Below are 23,455 nucleotides of genomic sequence, written 5' to 3'. Positions count from 1 at the left end.
TTGTTGGAGACGTCACTGGCGCCTTTTTACTTAGGCAGTGATATTCTCAATCGCTTTGCCATTAGTTTGGACCTAATAAACTTCAAAGCTTGGTACCGATTAGTGGATAATCCCATGGGATTTGATGACCCAGAGAAAGCATTTAGGTCAGCTCAGCTGCTGCCTTATGCAGTTGAAATTCAGATTGGAAAGAAAGTCACCATCCCAGAAAGGCCCCGCAATTCTCCCTGGAAGTGAAAGTTAAAAGAGGACAGAAATTGAAAAACCCTGATGCCTACATTCATCTGAGTGCTTCTCTCCAACAGCAAGGGTTGGGGGTAAACCCAACACCACTAGTCAACACAGAACATGACACCATTACAATAGAGGTGGATAACAGCGACTTAAAGAGTATCACTCTGGCCGCAGGCACCATTATTGGAATAGCGGTTGATGACTGACATTTTTCCATTGATTTAGGCAATGAACTGTTAGGACCAATCCCCAAGGACTGTTTTGACAGTGACAGGGATGACAACACAACACCAGACAGGATCTTTACCCAGGATGGGAGGAACTTCCTGGTGTACACTTCCTGCCCTTATGGCAAGGAAGAGATGACCTCTGACTTCAGGTGGGATGAGGTGATTTTCCAGGTCCGTGAGGACTGCCTTCCCCACCTGAAGCCACTTGTCCAAATCAGCACTCTGACCAGGGACTTCTCCACCCAGCTGGAGGAGGCCGCTGAGATAGTGAAACCAGAAGTCTTTCCAGGCTTCAGGCAGATGGTTATGCCTGTGAGACTCTGGAGCAGAAGTAAAAGTTGAAACAAGTTTTCTTGGATTTTCAAGATCTCTTTGCGGTGGACTCATTTGACTGTGGTCGCACCGACATCCACACAACAATTCCCATCGACCCTGGCATGACTCCACTGTTTGTGAAGCAATATCGCTTGCCTCTCTCATCAATGGAGTCCCTTATTGAAATAATTAAGAACCTTGAGTCCTGTGGGATAATCCGTCCAGTCCACAGCACCTTCAATAATCCGGTGCTGGGGATATTGAAGCCAAACGGCCAGTGGGGACCCTGCGCCAACCTTAGAGAGCTCAACAAACGGGTCCATACTTCCCGATGGCCACTTCCCTACATTGACCAAGGGCAGGCCCAGATCCAGGGGTCACAGGTATTCACTGCAATAGACCTGACTAACGGATACTGGACTGTACCTGTCAGTAGGGAGGACCAATACAAGCTGGCCTTTACCTTTGGGGGCCAGCAGTATACATGGAGACGGACTCCCTTCGGATACATCAACTCCGGCAATGAATTCAACATTTATCTACATAAGGCCCTGCCCGACCTGGGTGAGAGGGGTAACCTGGCTTATGTAGATGATGTTCTCATCAAAAGCTCAACTGTGGAGGAACACATAGAGGAGATCCGTTATGTTCTGACTCAGTTGAGGGCTGCCGGAGCAAAACATTCCTTCAAAAGGCACAGTGGTCTAGAACCCATGTACATTTCTTGGGGCATGAGATTACTCCTCAGGGTCTCTGTCCCCAGGAAAAGAAAGTGGAATCACTCCAAAAATTGAAAGACCCCACCACTCTGCACGAACTAAGGAGCCTCCTTGGACTGACTAATTACAGTAGAACATTTATTGAGGGCTATGCAGAGCTCACAAGACCCCTGATTCATCTTTTGAAGGGGGGGTCAAGTGGGAATGGGGTCCAGAACAAGCCGAGGCAGTAAGACAGCTCAAAAGAAGCATCTCACAAGCGCCTTGCCCATCTTACCCTGTCAGAAACAAGGAGTTCTTCTTGGAGACAGGGTTCTCTAATACATGCTTGACTGCAGTATTATACCAAAAGCATGACAAGGTCAATAAAGTAATCTCCTATGCGAGTAAAACTTTATCCTCTGTGGAGGAAAAATTCAATGATTGTGAAAAGGCACTCCTGGCAACGGTGTGGGCATTGAAGAATTACCGCCCGTTTATCCAGGGGGAACACATCATAGTGGAGACTCCACACCAGCCTCTGCAATATCTCCAAAGTGACAAAATCCGGGCAGGAAATGTGAGTAATTCCTGAATTACTTCCTGGATTCTGTCAATGCAAGACTTTCCTGTGGAGGTCAGATATGGCCAAAACAAGAAGAGTCCCCTCGTGCAAGGTCTGGCTGACTTGCATGATTGTGCCAGAGAAAACTGTCTCGAGGACAAAAGTCTAAAAATCAAGGACAATATGCAGGCATACCTTAATTCCCCACACAAAGTCTTTGAAGAAAACAAGTGTGAGGGAATGCCTACTGTCTATGTGGATGGATGCTCTTACCATGTTGACAAAAACGGGGAAAAAGACCCCAGAACCCTCCGTGGGGTACAAGATTGGTCCCGAAGTAGTCAAGTGGCAGAGTTGATGGCTGTGCATCAAGCCATCCTCACTGCTGTCCAACATCAACTCCACAAACTGGTCATAATCACAGATTCGGATTATGTACGGAACGGGTTCGTGGAGCACCTGGTTAACTGGAAAACCAGAGGCATGCTATGTGCTAATAACAAACCCTTGAAAAATGGGAAGTTAATTCAAAATATTGATGATCTGGTCACCTCGAATGGGATGACCATCTACTGGAAAAAGATCAAGGGTCATTCTAAAGTGGAGGGACTAGACAAAACTGGAAATGACCTAGCTGATCAGCTTGCCAAAACCAGGGCCATCCAAGGGGATCTAATTGTTGGGGGAAATCCAGGTCACTGCTATCGCTAGGTCCCAGACAAATGCACACAATGAACTTTCAACTGCACAATGGAGTTAGGAGACCCCAGATGCTGATTTGATTACAGCTCAGAAGGGGGATCCAATAATTGGTAAATTTTATCAACACATTGAGGACCCTGAGAACTTTCCCCTGACGGATACCGATTACATAGGAAAAGAGGACCTCAGAGTGTTTATGAAATGTCCAAAAATGTTCCGAATCCAAGGCGGTTTGTTGGTAAAGAGATCCCTAGCTGGCCATGATCAGTGGGTGGTCCCTATCTCATTCCGAAGCCTGATGTTAAGTCACGCCCATGATGTGGCCACAGCCGGTCATATGGGGTTTCATACAACACTTGGAAATCTTAAGAGAGGTTGCATACTGGCCACACATGGGGCAGGACCTTGACCAATACTTGAAGGGGTGTCTTGTGTGTGCACAATTTCAGCCAACATCCCTCACACACTGTGCGCCTCTCGAAAAGAGGGGGATGACACTGCCATGGTCAGATTTACAAGTCTGTTTCATTGGGCCCGTGATTCGCTCCTCTAGGGGGAACAAGTACATGTTGACCGTGACATGCTTGTTTACTAAATGGGTGGAATGTCTCCCGGCCCCAGACTGCAAGGCAGAAACAGCAGCTGCCCTGATGATCAACCACATCTTTTCACATTTTGGACTACCCCAAAGGATCGAGTCAGACAGAAGTAGCCATTTCACCAGCAAAGTAATGACAAAGATGTGGGAGATACTTGGGGTCAAAAGGAAGCTACACATTGCTTACCCGCCAGCCTCTAGTGGTGTAGTAGAGAGATATAATAGAACAATTGTGAGCATATTAAAAAAGTTTGTGGCAGATTCTGGGCCAAGTTGGGATATTCGTTTACCTCTTGTCCTAAATGCCATCAGATCTACCTCTTCATCTGCAACTAAAATGTCATCGTTTGAGCTGATGACTGGACGCAGGATGGTGCTTCCCCAGCATCTGCCATGCAGGACCTAAGAGCAGACATTGATCAATGCCTCCACAACTCATGAGTATGTTGAAAATCTAAGAAAACACCTTCAACATGCTTTTGCCTATGCTCAGCGAAATCTAGAAAGATCAGCCGACAGCATGAAGACCCACTATGACTTAAAGACTACCAGAAAAGAATACAATGTAGGAGACCGGGTCTACTTATACAATTTCCAAAGGAACCAGGCCAAACAGCACAAATTATTGCCTACCTGGAGGGGTCCTTTTGACATTGTAGAAAAAATCTCACCAGTCGCCTACAAAATCCGCATCCCCAAAGGCAGTTTGGCAGAAGGGGAAGATAAGTAGGTCCATGGTAATCAACGAAAGTGCTGCCATCCTAGGCACGCTCTGCAGCAACTGAAGGTGTCTTCTGGAACCCCAGAGGGGGTCACTCCAGATCCATAAAATTCCAACTCTAAAATACTCCAGATATAATCCTTGATTTACCATGTAAAAATGTATCCTGATTTATCAAAATATATGTGTCTTCCCCACTGCATTAATAGTGTTGGGTAAATGTCTACAAATATGTTTTTGTTTTGTCATCATGGTAGATTGGAAACCATGGAGACTAACCAAGGAGGACTGCCCGGGGACTGGGAGGAAAGATCCGAGGGGCCCGGAGTATCGCTCAATACTCACATCAGGACTGGCGAGGAGAACCGATCGATCCAGCTTTGACGGAGGAAAAGATGATGAACTTTGCCATTTTTGGAATCAGAAGCGATGAAAGTGACATCCCAGTCTTGCGAATTCCCATTGGTGGACAATTAACACCAAATCGCAAGAGGGGGGCTTGTGGGATGTTTTCCCCCACTAGTCCAGGCCCTGCAACATTACTGTGCACTGCTTGCATCAGGAACATCAGAATGGCCACCGGATAGCATTCTGCTCGCTAAAAATCACCCAGAAGTGCGCAGGCAAAATCTGAAAAATAGGCCGCCATCCACTTTTGCCTATGTCAGTGGTAACACAGGAGACCACTGCCAAAGCCCATCATGTGGCTACCCACAGAGCAAAATGACTGCAAAAGAAACACAGAGCTGTGTGAAAATCCGTTTTTCTTTGTTGTCAAATTTGCAAAAATCATGGCTCACAAACCACCCAAAAGAATCAACCTCCTTGCTGGGTGCTGAACATCATTCTACTTCAAGAATCCACATAAATATAATGTCAGCAGAAGTATATGTTATCAGAACAAAATCCACGTTTGAAGATGGTTGCTGGAAAGAAATTTGTCAAAAATGGGTGTAATACCGTTACTCGCCTCCGTCAGACGCTGGCGATCTCTAAATCTGGCAGGTGAAACTTGTATCTCAAAAGCTAAGTGTGGGAAAGGGAGGGACCTCCATCAAATGCAATATAACGTGCCACACATTGATTTTCATGTTGAAAAAGGCTGGAATTGAAAATATGTTTGCTTATTTTAAATGTGTAACTGTAATTTATCACAAGGAACAATGTCACAATTGACCATAAGGTAACCTGATTCAGATGAACTCCAAGAGGTTTCCCACACTGAGCTTCAAGCACTTTCCACACCTTCTCCCTAAACAAAGGAATCTTTTCCCCTGTGCTCTGCTGAGTATCTGACAGGCAAGTGTGAAAGGAAATGGGAGGAGCACTATGGCATGTTGTTCTGACTGAAGACAAAGGACTTCCTTGAGCTGAATGAAAATGCTAATGGGGTGTGACTGACACCAACTGCACAGGAAGATAAGCCCATGTGACACTCTAACTCAGACAAGCCTTCGAGGGGAGCCAGACTGAAAATGTGGATTTGAAATTGAAGAAACTGTATGTTTGAGAAAAGACTTATAGCAAATTGTACTGAACTGATAGAAATATGGGATTTATAGGTTATTAAATTGAAAAATTTGCCCAGAGTTTAAAACTAATCTGGAATCTGTGCGACATTCAGAGACTGAACCACGAAAAAGTTCATATTCTAGCTATTGTGATTATGTTAGGAACATGAAAAAGTACAGGAATATGCCCAGAGGGTATGGGCATGCATGTGTAAAATTTGGTACAGAACTGACACTGAGTAATTGCCCAAAAGCGCGAAAAATTGTCATTTGTGAACCAAAACTCGTAGGAGGATCATACTTTGACATAAACATACCTTAGTGAATCTGTCAAGTAATTATGTATTATTAACAAGTTGTGCATATTGGAAATGTGTTTTTTGGGAAACATAGATTTTCTGGGTAAGAACAAAGGGGAGGGATTTTTTATGGACCCTAAACACTGTGTCACTCTGACACATGATGACACATGATGACACCATGTTCCCTTCTGAAATCAGGAGAGGGGGAATTCTCTGACCTATCAGATCCTTATAGGGTTGGGCATTGTATAAACAGCCTCCCCACCCCTTTGGAAGATGGATAAATAGGGACTGTTGAGGACCCAGAAAGACACACATTTACACATCACTGATCTACCGGCGAATCGCTCTGTCGGAAGAACCCATCTCTAGACTCCAGACTCCAGAACCAAACTCCAGAACCAGACTCCAGAACCCTGAAGCAGAGGCCTAACCCAAAAATCTGAACTCTTCTCAGTGGGCCTGTAAAAATCTTGTAACCTGATTTTAACCCCTAAACTTCCACAGGGCCTAAACCATTCAACAGCCTGGCTGAGCTGTTTGGCTACTTCTGGCCAAGAACCCTTGCTAGAACCCAAGATCCAGACCAGTCCAGCAGAGCTGTAACCCGGAACCCGTCAGATCCAGTCCAAGAGGCCGTGCAGACCAGAGTGCATTGCTGAGAGCAGTCCATGTGTCCTGAATCCTGTCCGGTGGCGAGCAAAGTCCAGTCCATACCTTTGACCAGATCTTTGATGGGCCCATTCTATTCCAAAGAGATAGTAGTGAGTATTTAGCATAGAACTGTCCATAGTAATCTGTTAGTATTAAGTAATCCCATCCAACTCGTTCCAATATATCCATAACTGCATTATTGAATCTCTTTTGTCTATCTTAAATCTTTCTCTCCTCCACATAATCCTGTGATAATTGTAGTGATAAACATCTTGGCGCTAATATATATTTTCTTGAGAAAGTCAATCGTCTCAGGCAGATAGAAACCATCCGGAGGTGCCTCTGGATAGGTGGCTGTGCTGTCCGTGTAGTTTGTGGCTCCATAGACTTCCTAGTGTTAAGAAATCTTTGTTCCAAATCTTCAACAGCGCATCTTTCATTTTGAAATCTTGACCTTTTTGAGAAAAATCTACCTTCACTAAAACCTCTGTAACTTTTGAACCGTACCTGCTAGGAATGAACTAAGAACCACATTATATAATATAAGTTTACATCATCCAGAAATAAAAGAACTTTTGACATAAAAATATATAAATAAGGGTTTCAATTGGGCATCCCATACTAGGCATTAACTTACGTGGAGTGCTGGGTAGAAGCCACTTACAGGTCTTACTAGGATATAGTTTGTAATCAGGGTCAGAGAGTAGCATACATTTTTTCGCGTTAATTTTAGATTGTAGCAGGGCTATTTTATCCAAGAGAGACTTCTGGATGTTAGTACACCATAATGCATCTGTGATACATTTGTCAACAGGAGCGATAGGAGATTCCAGTTCTTTTAGGATCTTAAAAAGTTATTTTGTATTTGATTCCGCTTGTATGATCCTTTTGTTATAAATGTCTTTTTTAGCAAGTATAATGGCCTTTTTGTAGTTTGATGATGCTAGGGTCAGCTCATTCTTATTAGTTACTGAACAACACTTTTTCCAGTTTGCTTCTGCAGTTCTCTTAGTTTTGCGCAATTCCCTTAGGTGCGGCGTGAACCACATATTCAGATGGCGTTGAGGTTTAGATTTTCGCAATTTTAGAGGGGCAATGGTGTTCAGTGCTTTAAGTATTGCCTCATTGTAAATATCCACTAGGAATGTGGGGTCCGAAGTGGGAGTATTGTTGAGGAGGGGGAGTATTAGGGGAAGGAGTTTATCTGGCGTAATGTCTTTCTTGTTCCTTGTGTAGGTGTCTGGAGCAATGATTGGTGCAGGACATAGTGTGGTGGCTTTGATGGAAAAGGTTATTTTGTGATGATCGGACCAAATACAAGGTTTGTTAAATAGCAGATCAATAGTCCAGTTAAGGTTGGTGAGCCAGTCCAATGTTCTTCCTTTAATATGTGTGGGCTTGTGAATAATATGGGTATGACCAAGGTCTGATAGAGTGTTGGCTAGGTCAATGGCGTTAGTATTCAATGGGACATTAAGTCCAAGGTTAAAATCACCAAGTAAGATACTTTGTGAATTAGGTTTGGTATTAGTAGATATAAGGGACACAATGTCCTCAGTGAATGTGGAAATAGGTCCTGGTGGTCGGTAGATGATGTGCACTGTTGCTGTATGGTTAGGTGATAGTGGTAGTTTGATGGACAGGGATTCAGCAGAGGGGATTTGTAAGTCCTGAATGACTCTAATGTCGATGGTGTTTTTGAAGATGAAGGCGAGTCTGCCTCCCTTCACCTGGTTGCTGTTTCTATCACATCTGATTATAGCATAGTCATTAGGTATGGCTATGGCCAAGGAGGGGCCAGATGCTGTGTTTAGCCAAGTTTCCGTAACCGCAAGTAGGTCAAGCTTTTCAGAAGTTATAAAATCAGCAATGTCCAATGCGTGGTCAGGGAGGGACCTAGCATTCACTAAGGCTGCTTTGATGACAGTGTCTGTTGCAAGGGTTTTCTGCGTTGGTAGGGGAGTGTCAGGCAGAGTGTTAGAGGCCAAGCTAATATCTGGTTCATTAGCCTGGTTGGCTGGATTGTTTTGCTGACCCACGTGTTTATTTCTCTTGTCGGGGTGAGGCTGAGGAGTTTTAGTCCACAGTCGAGCTCCTAATCTGAGGTTTCTGCTTGTAATGGTCAGGTGGTAGGAGCGTGGTATGATTTGAGCATAGTTGCTTGTGATATTGTCGGGAGGTGATGATGAACTATTATATAGCTTAGACTATGAGCACCGTTTTAATGGGGTGGCTCTGTAGTTCAGTCTAAGGTTTCTGGTAGTAATAGTACAGGGTTGATTTGGTGTTGGTCTGCTAGCAAAGTGGCATATCCAACGTGCCGGATCATCCAAATGAGGGTTAGCACAGACCATAGCGTTAATCCACAAGGTGTGGGTGATACCTATGTTGGGAGTGAAGGTGGACGTGTAGGGGACAGTATGTAGGTGAGATTGGAATGTCCAGCGTCTGGTGTAGATGTACAAAAAGTGAAGGAGAGTAGTTAGGCACCAGTACATGATGGAGGTATGATGGTATTTGTAAGCAGGAATTATGTGCTAGTACTCTGGATGTACAGATCAGATGGTACGATACCTAATATAACACAGTCAGCCTATAATGAGAAACGTTTTACATACCAAACATTTTACGTTTTACATACCCATCTGTACTAGGGGATACGAATGGCAGATACACTTATATTGGTCAATACAGAGTATTGCTTACTTGAGTTGCAAAGCGCTGCGACTCAGCAGAGATCAGGATTCAATTCTTTGAGCACACAATGTCAAATGCGATACAAAGCTCTGCAAGGCAGCAGTGATCAAGATGCAATTCCATGAACACGCAATAACAGGTGAGGTGCAAAGCGCTGCAAGGCAGCAGAGATCAGGAAGCAATTCTATGAGCACACGTCAGATGTGACACAAAGCGCTGCAAGGCAGCAGCAATCAAGAGGCAGTTCTATGAGCACACAGTAACAGGTGAGGTGCAAAGCGCTACAATGCAGCAGAAATCAGGATGCAAAGTCATAGGCAAGCAGCATAAACACGTATTCAAAGCGGTGCGCGGCCGTGATAAGGCAGTAGTATTGGTGCCAGAACATGCAACACAACTTATACTTATGGAAGGGCAATAGACATAAATAAATAGTAACGTGGCATGTGGCCAGAGGCGGAGAGCTCTTAGGGCAGTATCTACTGGAGCGCACTAATGTAATTTGATAAATGCAAATGCTAAAAACATTAAGTGCCAGGTGGGCTCAAATGCTACTGTATTCAATGCGAGGCAAGAATCAGAGTGCTCGAATCTCGAGAAGCCTACTAGACACACTAAATGCAAATGCTAAAAACATTACATGCCGTAGGTGCTCATTTGTCTAAATGAGCAATGGAGGTGCAAAGGGCACGGCAATACATTATCAGGGTGTGTGGGTGGGTAGATGTGCGGCAGCGGATTGAGAGAGGATAAGCGCGGGCCGAGTGGGTCATTGCAGGGTGCATGGAACACAGTAATGATGTTACAAGCGATTACAAAATTGTGGTATAGTTACGACAGGGGCCCAATGTGTGGGGCTCAGCATGTCGTATAGATAAAGTCACTTAGGTTATTAGAGGCAGGTGTTCTTACCCGGCATGGACGAGGAGTCCAGGTAATGGTTCCAGGCGGGTGCGGGAAGCACGGACAGAGTTCCTGGCCCTGGTCTCTGTCGGCTCTGGACAGGATCAGGACAGGAGCTTGTTCCTTGTTGGGTTCCTTGGTGGGTGGGCCGGCGCTCAAGGGATTGGTCCTCTTAAGGGGTGAAAGGCCAATCAGGGTGACCTGGAGGGCCTGGCAATGGTTGCAACTAGGCTGCATCAGTGGCCTGAGGCGGCGGCCATCTTAGATTAGAGTAGCCTCGTTGTAGGCTATGGAGGCACAGCAATTTTCGGCAACAAAATGATTTTCAAATGTAGATGGTGCAAAAAGCAGCAATTACAAACGAGCGTCAGCACATGAGCATAATTTACATGTGCTTTTGGATCAGATTCAGCATCGGAGAAAACTGCTCTCAGCAGTGGGTGGCAGGGCAGCCAGGGGGCCTATCCTCTGGACGGCTGAAGCTCAGGCAAGCTGTGGATCGAGTCACTGCTCCTGCAGTGATCAGAGGCATCTGCTCCTCTGAGAAAGGGCACAGGAAGAAAGCACACAGGATCAGGACAGGAGCTTGTAGGAGGTGGTCGAGCGAAGAGCTTGAGAAGGACGTTATTTAGGAAGAGAGAGTTGGAGGTATTGAGGACCTAGGCCCCAGAAGGCCTTGCGGACAATGCAGAATGTTTTGAAATTATTCCTCACTGCAACTAGTAGCCAATGCAGAGAATTCAGTCCTGGAGAGATACGATCCCTGGGCTTGAGGCCAAGGACAAATAACACGGTCCTGCTTTGGATGAGTTCCAGAGGGCAGAGAGTAGAAGCAGGCAGATTTAGAAAGAAGCTGTTGCAGTGGTCCAGCCTGGAGAGAACCAGAGCTCTGGAGACAGTGGGCCTCTGTGGGAAGGAGAGGAAAGGAAGAATACCTCTGAGGAGGTTCAGCTGGTAGTGTGCCTTCTTAGAGAAGTCAGAGATGTGAGAAGAGAAGAAAAGTGTGGAGTCGAAGATGACCCCGAGGATTTTAGCCCCACAGGTGGGAGCAGGAAGAGGGCCAAGAGAGGCTGGCCAGAGAGTGACAGGACAGGAGGGAGCAGGTGTGCCGATGAGGAGAATCTCAGTCTAAATGGCAATAAGGCAGAGATCATTGGCGGCACACCACGCCTGGATGGTGGAAAGGCAGTCAGAGAGGAGAGAGGGAGAGGAGGTGGCAGAAGGAATCCTGAAAATGAGTTAAGTGTCATCCGCATAGCACTGAAAGTTGGGCAGGGAGCGACAATGTGGTGGGCAAGAAGTGCCAGGTACTGGTTGAACAGCCAGCGAGAGAGGTTAGACCCCTGGGGAACACCACAGGTAGAGATGGAGAAGAGGAGAGGAAGGAACCAAGTTGGACCTGGGAAGGTCTATCAGAGAGGAAGGAGGTCAGCGAAGACAGGGCCTGATCTGTGATACCCAGGTTATCACAGAGACGGTTTAGCAGGACTGCATGGTTGACTGTGTCAAAGGCAGAAGAGAGATTAACTAAGATGAGGACACAGGGGTTATTGGAATCAAGGTTGGAGAACAGGTCTTCACGGATGTTCAGGAGGGCAGTTTCCGTGCTTCTGTCAGCTCTGAAGCCAGACTGATGGTCATGGTGGCTTGGGCATCCTTTTAGAACAGCCTCCCTGCCACCTTGAAACTTGAGGAGAACCACCTACGGTTCCGTAAGCACCCCAAGACCTTCCTCTCCGCTTCTGCCTTTTCCCCTCTTCTCCCCTGCAGATCTGTTTTCTCTCTCGGCACTGTCCACCTGGCCACCCGCTGTTCTATGGGCACAGTTACCTGCTCACCCTGCCACCCTCCTGCACTGCCTCCTGGCCACCCCCTGCACTGTGGGCTGTATATGTACCCATGCAGTCCTCCACCCACTTCTCTTCTGCACTTATCAGATATACCCTGCTTAACCTAGCACTTGCCACTTACTGGCTCCACTACCACCTTAAATTATTTATTTTTAGTTATTTATTTTGTTCTCTTCTCTGGTCCGCACTTTCCACTTTCCCTTCCATACACTTTACCCCCTTTCCCCTTTGCATGCACTTGCACGTTCTCAATGACACTTGGCCTAGTAAGATTGTTGTTTTTGTTCTCCCCTGTTCCCCTCCCTTTGCCTGGTCGCGCGCTGAAACATTTGTGTATGAGCGCAACATAAATAAAATATCATTTCATTTCATGGAGACAACCACCAGGTTCAGAGTGAAGATTAATCTTGGAGATGGCCAGCTTTTCAGGGGTTTGCCCAGGAACGGAGTGATGGAGATTGGATGATAGCTGTGCAGGAAGGGTCGGCAGAGGGTTTTTTAAGAAAGGGTGCACAAGGGAGTGCTTCAGGCGGGAGGGCAATACTCCGGTGGTGAAGGAGTGGTTGCAGAAATCAGCCAGAGCAGGAGCCAGAGTGTCAATGTGGTCCTTGATTGTTTTGGAGGAACAGGGGTGAACCTGTTGTGACAAGACTTTCATAGATTGGACTTGTCTTGAAACCTTGTCTTAGGAGAACAGGGGAATGGCAGAGAAGGAGGGAGGAGAGTTGGCTTAAGAAGGACCAGAGGAAGAGCAGGGAATAGAGGGAGGAGGGGGAGAGGAAGAGAGAGAGGACAGGTGGTTTTGTTCACTGACAGTCCGAATATAAAAATTCAAAAGGTGCTATATATCTGGACTTTAACCTTGTGGTGTGTTTTTAAAGTGTTTTCCTTAGGTTTTGGTCTCAGCTTATGGTGCACATATATGGGGCAATACGCAGGCTTCAACACACAAATCATGTGTATACATGATGGTTAGCTTTAATGTTATTGACATTTTCTGGTGATGTTTCTTTCTTCCTTACTTTAGTTTCCCTATATGTGTCTCCGAGTTGTATGCATTGTGGGTCTTGATATGTATTGTTTGTACTAACACAAGTATGTAGTACATCTTGAATTATTAGCTCTTTATTCCATATTTAACACTACTGAAAACACTGATGAGGTACCATTTATTATTTTACTATCCAAAATTAGCTGATTAGAAATATTGTACTTCTATGGTGCATTCTACAGCCATTGCTTATATGTATGTATGATTAGGCTTCTGTATTAATAACAACACTCCAATATAATGTTTTGTTTAGATGAGTACATTCTTTAATACATTAAATGTTTCAGAATGGGTCGCCCGATCACTCCTGACAACTTGTTACTAACATTATAAACACTGTCCCTTCTAGAGACTTTTCATTAAAATGAATTGCATATGTGATTTCATCAGTGATGTCATCAATTACATTTGTGTTTTCATCTTTGATGTCCTGTGCGTTAGTCTTAACAGTGCACGGAGGTGACGCAAGGTAGCGTTGCTTACCTTACCATAACCGTCAATTTTTTGGTGTTTTTCTGTTTTACTTGTAACCATAACATCCCTTTATCAAAGTTTGTTATTGAATTTCATAGGTTTTTCTTAGTGCAACTTAACCATAACGTCCCTTTAACAACGTTTTTGCAGTGACTATATATATGTATGTAATGGGTAGTCCTTAAAAGGACTGTTTTGGGGTATATTAATTGGGCCTCATTACGACTTTGGCGGTAGCCATGCCCTTCATTTAAAGTTTGGAGGGCCCGGTAGTTCCTTCTTCAGGGAACCCAGGCCTGGACCTTCCCCATTCCCATTTAAGCCCCCATAGGGCTCAATGGGAATGGGTGCAGGGAGCTAACAATGGGCCAATTACGACCGGCCCATTGATAGCTCCCTGGTCCCCTCGCGGGACCCGGTAAGGACACCTAGTTTTATCAGGCGTCCTTAACGGGTCCCGCGAGGGAACCTCGTAATGAGGCGGAATCGTTTTAACGGGTCCGCCTCCATTAGCAGCACCAGTTAACCCATTCTGCGAAGGTAGTAATGAGGCCCAAAGTTGGATTGTTGATTTCATTTTCTTAAGGAAGAATGCATTTTCATCATCAGTTATCTGTACTCCATTATGTCTATAAAGATTAGACATTACAAACTTGATGTTTTTGGATATCCACATGTGTTTGTGATGACAACAACTACTTTATCCACATTTCTCTGTGATTTCTCGATTTTGAAATTAAATTGTGCGGGCCTCCTCCATTTCTACCACTGAGTTATGTTGGAAAAAGTTAAGGTGGTGTGAGGGAAGAGTTTTTCCAAATCTTGTTTTTAAATTAAAGAACAAGACATGCTCATACATCCCCTAAATCATTACCTCCACAATGTGTGACATCCTGCAGCTCTATGCTTCTCATACTGAGCAGTTTTGGAAACATCTGGCACCATCGCATTCCTCTCAAAATGTTAATAGTGAGTATTTCTAAAATTGTTGTTGCCACATTTCTGCATTTGCACAGTGGGCGTTAAATCAAAAGGTCAAAAGTCGGTGCATATGCATGTGCCCTATAGGTTTGTTTTCAAATGTGCATTCTGTAGTGTAAAGTGAGTAAATAGTAGCTGGCATGCTGATGCGATAGCCAGGCTGTTTTTTATTGTGACCACTGTTTGGCATGGTTACATTGGGCCTCATTACACGGAAGGCGGTGATCCAGGGTGCTATTAGCACCCTGGACCATGCCGGTAAATTACCGGCACCGCCTTGGCGGTAAGGGGATTTACCGCCCCATTCCAAGGTCGGTGAGGCGGTAAATCCCCCTTCCGCCATTGCCCTTCCCCATTCCCATTTCTGCCCCATAGGGCTCTATGGGAATGGGGAAGGCGCTAATTACGGCACCGCAATTTTGCGGTGCCGTAATTAGCTCCGAGGTCCCTTAGCGGGTTGGTTTTTAACGCCTGCAAAAAGCAGGCGTTAAATCCCCCAACCCGCAAAGGGACCTCGTAGTACGGCGGTAAGGGTTAACGGTCACCGTTGCCATTAACGGTGACCGTTAACCCTTACCGCCGTCCGTGTAATGAGGCCCATTGTAAAGAGCACTCACAATATAAGTGTAACCATTACAGACATGATTGCATATTTTGAAAGATGGATTTGTATTTCTGAACAGTTGTCAGTGTGTTCGCATCGTAAGCAATGTTCCCATATGAAATAAAACCCTGCACAACATGGAAAACTGGCTGGGAAGGTTTATTTATAATTGTGCAAATTCCCTGTCATTCTTGGCATGGAGCATGTAGAATGGGGCCCTATGGGGGTGTCTGCTTTATGTTTCTGCATAAAGCAGGTGGAAGCCATAGGGATCTGCCGTATTTTTATATGCAGTATACAGTAAAAAAAAAAAGCACTGGCAAAGCTAATAGTTTTAGAAAATGTATAACTATTAGAAATGTGCTAGCCGCAGCTATTACATGCTCAGGTGCATGGACCATTCTGTAGGTGCTAACATCAATGGCCATTTCATATGACTACGGCTGTTCTTGACAAATGCATTTTTCATGCATCCTCAAAAGCTAAAACTGGTGGCATTCCTGGTGCTTGCTTATTATTGATGGAAGGTTAGTATAATTAGCAAATTTGATCTTATGAAAAGATTAAGGGCCCGATTCATGGAAAAGTGTGAATTTCTCCCACATTTGCCATGCGCCGAGAATGACACAGAGAATAAAAAATGTGTGCTACACATATTCATGGATCTAAATGCGCATATCCAGCAGACACGCAAAGGGAATCGAGCTCTGTGAGGAATGCCCATAACACGCCCGCACGCAAACCAAAAACATAGCCGAAGACCAACCTTTATGCAAAGCTCTTTGTCCACCTGCGTGAGGTTCCATGTAGGTAACGGCTGCACCCGAGGTACTTTGCGTGAGGCCCCATGTGAGTAACGGCTGCACCCCAGCTTCTCTGCACGAAGGCCCCAGGTAAGCAATGACTGCACCTCTCCTTCTCTGCACAAAGTCCCACGTAAGTAACAGCTGTACCCTTGCTACCCTGCGTAAGGTCCCATGTGAGTAACCGATACACCCCAGCTACTGTGACACAGCCCTCACCTCCAGTGCTACGCCAGGCACCACCCTCACAGTACTCCACCCTCCCCACACTGACCTCACCTCCGACACTGCCCAGCCAGCCCCTGACAGTACTCCACCTTCCTCACACCTCCCTCACATCTGATACTGCCCCCAGGCAGCCCCCACAAGTCCAAACACCACCCACCAGGCCCCCTCTCCTCCAACACTATTCAGGCATCCCCCTGACAGTACACTCCCCTCCCCACAAAGCCCTCACCTGTGAAACTACCCTAGGCAGCCCCCTGACAGTAGACTTGCCTCCCCACACAGCCCTCACCTCTGACACTACCCCACAAAGCCCCCTGACAGTACACTCTACTTCCCACACTGCCCTCACCTCTGGCACTACCCGAGGCAGCCTCCTGACAGTACACTCCCCTCCCCACACTACCCTCACCTCCAACACTACCTCAGGGAGCACCCTCAAGTCCAAACACCACCCACCAGGCCCCCTCACCTCAAACACTATGCAGGCATCCCCCTGACAGTAAACTCCCCTCCCCGCAAAGCCCTCACCTTTGACACTACCCTAGGCAGCCCCCTGACAGTACACTCACCTCCCCACACAGCCCTCACCTCTGGCACTACCACACACAGCCCCCTGACAGTACACTTCAATTCCCACACTGCCCTCACCTCCGGCACTACCCGAGGCAGCCCCATGACAGTACACTCCCCTCCTCACACGACCTTCACCTCTGACAATGCCTCCAGGGAGCCCCATCAAGTCCAAACACCACCCACCAGCCTGCCTCACCTCCAACACTGCCCCAGGCAGCACCCTCACATTACTCCATCCTACCCACACCACCCACACTTCTGACACTGCCCCCAGACAGCCCCCTCAAGTCCAGACACAACCTTCCAGCCCCCCTCATCTCTGACACTACCTCAGGCACACCCCTGACAGTACACTCCGCTCCCCACACTGCCCTAACCTCCGACACTGCCCCCAGTCAACCCCTGACAGAACACTCCCCTCCCCACACCACCCTCACATCCAACACAAGCCCAGGCAGCCCCCTGACAATACACTCCACTCCCCACACTGCCTTCACCTCCGACACTACCACAGGCAGCCCCCTGACAGTACACTCCCCTGCCCACATCGCCCTCACCTTCGACTCTGCCACCATGCAGCGCCCTGACAGTACTCCACCATCCCCACACTGCCCTCGCCTCTGACACTGCCCCCAGGCAGCCCCATCAAGTCTAAACACCATCCATCAACCCCCTCACCTCTGACACCAATCCGACCTGGCCCTGCCACATCACCCCCCTATCAGTGCAATAGTGCACAACAACTTACCACAATTCTACTGGCCTGCCACCAACATGAAGCACACAGGCCATATACCCACCCATATACCCAACAACTGGGTGCTCTGACACAGAATGTCATAACAGGACTCCCCGGTACATCACAACCAGTGGCGCAGAAACAGTACAGCTGAATTTAGCAGCAGCTACACAGTTTAACCACCATGTACATGTCACACAGTAAAGCAATGTGCTGCAATGTGACATATCATTGTGCTTATGTGTCATTGCAATTACCTCAAACTGCTGTAGGTGAATGACCTAGGAGGACATCAGTCCAAGACATCACTGACAAGACAGTGGTACATTTGATGTCATTGCATATTAGCAAACAACGTGCAATTAATCAATGGACTGAGGCCAGAAAGTACAGCATTCTAAGCCCCTGCAACCAACATAATTTGAACAGGTATGGTTTGGAGTGATGCCAATCAATTCTGACAGTGTGTGAGCCAAGCAGACGTATGATGTGCACAGCCACATATAACCAAACTCACTTGTGATGAAGAAGCAATACAGTGGTAGAGGTGCTGCATGACATGAGACCACAGACTGTTTGGAAGTTGATGTGTGTTCTCAGGTGGCCATGCATTGTGAGCCCCCCACCCACAACACCACCCGCAGGCATAATTGTAGAGCGTATGCCACCCCTCCACTCTTTGTCACCCAACACACATGACAATCACACAAGAAATGCATAGGAAAATGAAACTAAAAGACATGAACAATGAGACAACTGTGCGATAAACAACGGGAAACTGTATCACCAATCTATGCACTAGAAAAAATCTCCATGTGGAAAAGGGGATATGTCCAAGGGAAAAAAACAAACCAAAACCACAAAATCAGCTATTTACATGGGCCGAGGACTCAACACTCTGCCATAAAGTCCTCCAGGGCAGAGCCACATTCATCATCCTCTATTTGGAGGTGGGCCACTGTACGGTCCTGGATGGCTTAAAGGAGACCACTCATTCTCCTCTCCTCCTAGCCCGCATCCCTGCACTGCAAGCCTCCTCCAGAATCTCAACCCGCCTCAGTGTCCTTCTTTCCACCACCTGTGGTCTGTCCCTGTCAACCTGTGCTGTTCTAGCCTGCTGCCACTTCGCCATTCACAAATTCATACGGACTCACACAATATGCCTGAACCGGTGGTGCTCCTCCTTCTAGTTGTCCAAATATTGCTGATTTGCTTGCCTCCTCGATGTTGCTGCACGCTGTGTTGCATTATGGGGGGCCTAAAGTACAAGCACCGTCATGATGTGCAAGCTGCCTCACTGATGCCTCTTCCTGTCTATGTGCCTTGGCAGGCACAGTGACCACATCTGCAGTACTTTTTCCAACTTCCACCATAGGCAGGAGCATGCTGAACACCAGACTGGGCAGTGTGGGTAGAACAGTAGGAGAGGGGGACATGATGGGAAGTGCAAGAAAGGCCAGACGGAGGATGTTTTGGGCACAGACGAAGCAGTGGAGGAGGAGGCTGCTGAATGTGCCAGCGCAGAGACCACCCAAGAGCAGCGCACATGACAGCTCAGACATTGATATGCCCAAGGTTTTGTGATGATGTGAGAGGAGGTCACGTATCTCACTCACATCATCATGAATCCCACACATACGCCTCGCAATCCCAGCCAGCAGGGCATGCAACATCTCAGGGGTGATCTCTGTGGCCCCAAAGGTGGGCCCGGACTGGGTGAAGGCATCCATGATGGTGGTCACAGCTGCATCACTTGGAGCAGGGACAGGAGATTGGTCTGCTCCATCCATGGTGCACTGCACATCCTCATGTCCCTTGCCCACGGGTGCAGCCTGAACACCCTTCTGGATGACCCACCCAACTACGTGCGCTGGCCAATTGTCTTCCTCCTCCTCCACTGCCACCCTCATCTCCCTGGGTAACTCCAGAGAGCCTTCCTCCCTGGATGATCCCTCCATCCCTGCACCCTGGCCACAGCCACTGAGGAGTCCCCCTCCCCAACAACCTCCTGGGACATATCCCCAGCAGCTCTGCCCGATGGATCTTGTACTCCCCCAGCCAACTCACCCTCAGAAGATGTAGACTCCAGTCCGGCTGGCCGGGGTCTGTGCTTTTGCCTGGTGGCTTTGTCCCTGCCTATGTGCTCCACAATGATGCCTCTGTCCTCTTCACGAGCAACAGTAACATTAGACATTTTTATTTTTTAAAGTGACATCATTAACCATCATCAATGGATGTCTTGCATACACAAAATTAACAAGTGCAATCATGCATCATGTCACACCCATGAACTGACACACACACATTGCACACATACATGTACGTGCCCTGGCAAACAGCATTGAAAATGTGGCATGATTGCAGTGTTAAGGCTTAGGTAACAATGCCATGCCAATCATCAACCAACACAAGAAAGACCTTCAGCCATGGTCATGGAGACAGCACCAGGTCACTTTCCCATACAAATCCAGTTACCAATGTCCACATGGCAAAGCATGACCTGGTATCAAGCAACATGTACCGCCAGCCATGTCGGACATAAATTGTACATGTCATTTGGCAAACCATATTATTATTGCATGTACACACACACACTCATCTTACAAATCCAGTAGAATGACATGTCACATCCCAGTCCCGCAGGAGTCAATGCATGAACCGTACACATGCAGGCATTAAATAACATTTGTCACTACCATCAGGTGTGCCTGCATGGATGCACTGTCAGTTGTGGTGTACATCAAATTGGATATCATGCACATCACTCACATGCACACAACATAGCATGTCCACCTTGGTCATGTCCAAGCACTTGCTCCATGCTCACACACTGCACATGCCCAACAACAATAATCCATGAATGTGCAATCTGGCAATCCTCATGCAAATGGCTGCATACAATGTCTGATGTCACAAAAGGCCTGCCTTGACATGAGTCACCAATCAGCTGCATCTCACAATACACACAAGCCAGAAACAGGATGTGGCATTTGCAAACATGCATGCCACAAATACACCCTAGAGCATTGTCCTACATAGGCACTCACCAGTGGCATCTAGGCAACTTTTACTGTCAAAGAGATGGGAGCGGAGGTCAGGATAGAACCTCTTAAGTAACCACAGCTGTATCTGGCTCAACCAGTGGCAGCCAGCATGGTACACCTCCAAGGTGGGTTCTGTGGAGAGGGCTGCCGGTGCCTTGCTATGGCTGCGGTCTTGAGGTTGTCCCAGCATTTCCAAACTGTCTTCCTTGGCCGGATTCCAACCCCCTCTGTGTCGATGGCAGCCGTGATGTCATCCCAGATCCTTTGCCTTGCGTTGGTGCCCAGCTGTGTAGCTGGGTTGTAGAGGGCATCATAGGCGCCCAGGAATTGATCTGCCAGGATGCAAAGATTAGTGTTGCTGAAGTTGGGAGCCTTCTGCCTCAATGAGGAGTGCTGCCCTCCCCAGATGATTTGGATGAGGCAGACTTGGCACACCGAGGTAGGTATGGGCTTCCTGGGTAGGTGTAGCGGAGGAACAGTGGTGTTGGTAGAGGTGGAAGTCCTGAAAAGTACAGAGGTGGTGGTTGAAGGGCCAACACAGGAGTCCAGGCTAAAGTGGGAGAGGGCCCCAGGAATGCCCCCCTCATCCCCATGAACAGGACAGCCTGAAGAGTCAATAACGCATAAAGCCACTCATTATTCTGACAACTCCCAGGAGCACCAGTGACAGACAACTATGCACAGAGGTATTCCCTCAGAAAGCAATTCCACCCTTATCCAGTTAATGTCTTTATTGGTACAGGTGCTTTGACATTGGTCATGGACCCAAATGCCATGACTAATGATGTTGACTAAATGCACTGTGATGACGCCATTAGTGACACCACGATTTAGCCATGTTAGTCATGAAGTACAATCGTAACCATGCACAGTTTAACACAAACACACACTTGTTTGCATGAAGAACATGCTTACATGGTCGGGGATAAAGGACAGATACATATACATGCTGTCGAAGCTTTTACTATTTTTCTCATTAGCTAAGTGCAGAAACGCTGAATGCAAGGCAACAAACAGATGCAGAGGAAGCTTGCAGATACTTATGGCAACGAACCCTATGGAACTACAGGATCATATAAGGAGAGAGGCAGGACCAAATAGGACTAACCTACAGGCAATATAGTACAATACAAGTGTGCAGAAATCATAGTATTAGTGTAATGAAAAACACATAAGGCCTCAACCGCAGGATGAGAAATGAGAAGAAAAGCAGAACCAATCTGCACAAAGCGTGAAGGCCAGGGCTCGCAGCCTAGGTTAGAGACAAGCAGCACATTCCAAACTTAAGACGACAACGAGCCAGCTGCAGATAAGGTGAATAACTCCTCATAATTGCAGACCAGAAGAGCTTGATTTTATTGTCCTCAACCACGTGATGCGGCTGAGCTAGTCACTGGGTATTCACCCGTGGTGGGGAGACAAACAGGTCTCATAAACCCAGACAAGAAGAGAACCATGAACAAGTTAACAATGTTGCAATGTGGAGCGCGTTCCCATGGGCAAAAATGGTGTTGCTACCAGATACATTGGGAACACAGTCATTTCACATCACCTTGAAGAGGTGCACAGAGGGCCGAGAACCAAACTGGGTCCGAGGCCTGAGGAGACCAGTTCCAGCCAATCAGGGGACAGAAATCAATCCAGAGGTGGATGGCAGGGGGCAAGGGGCAATGGTAATCCTGCATCCCTGAAGCCACCTGACATGAAAGGACCAATAGAGTAAGATGTATGCGGGCAATCCAGAGTGTCTCCCATTTTGACCACTCAATGAATACAGGCAATAGGTTTTTTTTGGGGGGGGGCAGGCATTGACATCATTCAGCATCAAAAAGGGGTAACATGTGTGTTGGAAGTGTGACTCTGGAGATTAGTGAATGTCCTGTATGATCCCTGTCAGTTTTTATAATAAACAACAGTTCTAACTTGCCCTTGGTTGAGTCCTCTGTTTATTCTGTGGGTAAGGTTTTTGGCCCCTTGGGAGCTGAACAGGTGTGCTTGTAGTAACCCCCCAGACCTCTTGTATACTGTTTTCCTTTCCAACAAGTTGGTAGCAGAGGACGGTTTGCTATGCCCATAGAGCTACCTCTTGCGCCGCAGCAACTGGAGGGCTGCAGGCACCTCACAGGACTTGAGATGACAGGGAAGTGCACCCCTGTAAAAAAGGCCATCTGGGGCCAGCTTGGATATATCCTTCCCTTTTTCTGTGAGGAGTCCATCAGACCAGAAGGGTGGCAGCTTTGGGAGACCCGGTAGCCGAACAGCATCAGTGGATCACGGAGTGAAAGTATTGACTCAGCCACACAGCAACTGAGGCCAGTGGGAAAGTAACATGGTTTGCAAGGGTGGTATTGAGCATTCTTGACTATCTTTGAATTATTGTTGAGTATTGTCTAATATTGTCGAGTATTGTGAAGCATAGTAGGGAAAGGAGTGGAGGTAGATGTCATTCGTGTGGTTAGGGCACATTCAGTCTTAAGTGAAAAGGTTCTGGTGACTAACCTATACTATCGACTTAAGGGCACGAATGACAGAAGTTATGTGAATAGTGGATTTCCTGTGAATTGGGCGTTTTGACCTATGTGAGGTTTACCAAATGGAGCTGGCCTAGATTGCGGAAGGTGTTTGTCTGGTTAAGTTTCACAAAGATGTTTTGTTTACAAGGCGACACTGTAGGTACAGATTGAACATGAGAAATATTGGTATCCCTTGTTAGGAGGCAGGAAGACAGCTTTGGGTTCATGTTGGGGCTGTGTACATTTTTGTGTAATGGGACATTAGCTTTGTGCGTGTTGTAAGGGATATTTAGCACTACTTTGTTCAGTGAGTTGGTGACATCACCCATTAGGTCTGTGAACAGGACTTGGAGAGCATGAGGTTTTGTGGAAGCGGTGTTGAGAAATTTAAGATTGACAGAGGAGATTGTTCAGTGACGGTGCACAGAAGGCGCATGCAATAGATTGGTGGGTGTGCCTGAGGAG

Source organism: Ambystoma mexicanum, chromosome 7p (genome assembly GCF_040938575.1).
Source record: "Ambystoma mexicanum isolate Mex_15411 chromosome 7p, UKY_AmexF1_1, whole genome shotgun sequence".
Lineage (NCBI taxonomy): Eukaryota > Metazoa > Chordata > Amphibia > Caudata > Ambystomatidae > Ambystoma > Ambystoma mexicanum.
This window is presented reverse-complemented; position numbering follows the sequence as displayed.